At 33.7% G+C, this 1,642-nt stretch overlaps 1 protein-coding gene across 1 annotated transcript in view; it reads right to left on the reverse strand.

Annotated features, from left to right (window-relative positions):
* Window positions 1-295: 295 nt before the first annotated feature.
* The window catches only part of LOC144962639 (zygote arrest protein 2.S-like), a 9,882-nt gene continuing 8,535 nt past the window's right edge, over window positions 296-1,642 (reverse strand). Inside the window, exon 4 of the mRNA XM_078895743.1 lies at window positions 296-1,642. This exon is cut by the window's right edge and continues 430 nt beyond it. The gene's annotated coding sequence lies outside the window, so the exon portion shown is untranslated.

Below are 1,642 nucleotides of genomic sequence, written 5' to 3' on the forward strand. Positions count from 1 at the left end.
GTTCATTCTGAATACGAGTGCAATACTTCGGGGATGAAGGAAACATAGCCACGCCCATAGAACAGTCGGAACAGTTATTATTCAGTAAACAATGACAGGATTATTTAACTATGCCAAATAACAGGTTCTACTATCGGTGCTATGGGTTTTAATAAAATGCTCACCTTTCTACCGGCCTGATCAATCTTATCAACACACAAAACTAGTGTCCTTAAACGTTTGTAGTCTGATTGAGAGAATCTAGTGAGAACTAATCACCACAGTGGAGGTTTAAAAACAATAACAAAGAGCAGACTAGAATATCAACTTCATTTATTCTATTGTATGTAAACAAAGTATGTTTATCCCAACGGATTTGCGGGTGTAATACAAATTTTGTGTTTTGATTAGTCAATAATCTATTGGTTTATATTGTATTCACTCAATACTAGGCATTGCATAAAATGTTAAAGTGAATATATTATAACATCATAAATGAATAAAACTAAAACCAGTTTATAATATAATTATATATCTCACAATTTAAAAAAAATTCGAAAAAGAAAAAATCAAGTTCATTTACCTTTTTAGTAAGCTTTGATTTACATTTAAATAAGCTTTGATTTACATTTTCAATTAGTTCTAGTTCCAGTCCAAGAGTTTATTTTAGGCCTTCATTGGACAATAACCATAACATCTCTGAACAATTTATTCTTACATTTACAGTAATAAGCATAGGTTTACATGTTCAGATTTCAAATAGACTCATGACAAAATAAGTAGTGTCGTCCAATAACAAAATGCCCTTCCCACTACATTGACCAGAAATCGCTTGGTTCACGATTTGATAGCTTTAAAAGATTCCAAATTAATAAATATCTAATCTTAAAGCGGGATTTCAAAGAAGTTTTATCGCGTAAAGATGTTTGTTGTTGAAAATGTGGAGGTCACTTAATCTAACGTGTGCAGGATATGGACCTATCATGCACGATACATGAGCAAAATGCGCTGAAACGCTTTGCCGGGTTTCGGCACCACCAGTTGGAACAGTAGAACAGTTTAAAACAATGACGAAATCATTCAACAACACGCAGCGCTCTTAACCAACGTGGTGGTATTGGGTGTGAAAGAGAAGTAGTAGTAGTAGTAGTAGTAGTAGTAGTAGTAGTAGTAGTAGTAGTAGTAGTAGTAGTAGTAGTAGTAGTATAGTAATAGTAATAGTATAGTAGTAGTAGTAGTAGTAGTAGTAGTAAGTAGTAGAAGAAGAAGAAGAAGAAGAAGAAGAAGAAGAAGAAGAAGAAGAAGAAGAAGAAGAAGAGAAGAAGAAGAAGAAGAAGAAGAAGAAGAAGAAGAAGAAGAAGAAGAAGAAGAAGAAGAAGAAGAAGAAGAAGAAGAAGAAGAAGAAGAAGAAGAAGAAGAAGAAGAAGAAGAAGAAGAAGAAGAAGAAGAAGAAGAAGAAGAAGAAGAAGAAGAAGAAGAAGACGAAGAAAAAGAAGAAGAAAGAAAGAAGAAGAAGAAGAAGAAGAAGAAGAAGAAGAAGAAGAAGAAGAAGAAGAAGAAGAAGAAGAAGAAGAAGAAGAAGAAGAAGAAGTTTTCAGGTCAACACGTATTTTTTCATCGCACAGTAGAGTGGGCAGCTCAACCAGTCTGACAGCTGCAATGG

This window comes from Berghia stephanieae, chromosome 1 (assembly GCF_034508935.2).
Source record: "Berghia stephanieae isolate SIO BIC M18660-M18661 chromosome 1, UCSD_Bste_1.3, whole genome shotgun sequence".
NCBI classification, from domain to species: domain Eukaryota; kingdom Metazoa; phylum Mollusca; class Gastropoda; order Nudibranchia; family Aeolidiidae; genus Berghia; species Berghia stephanieae.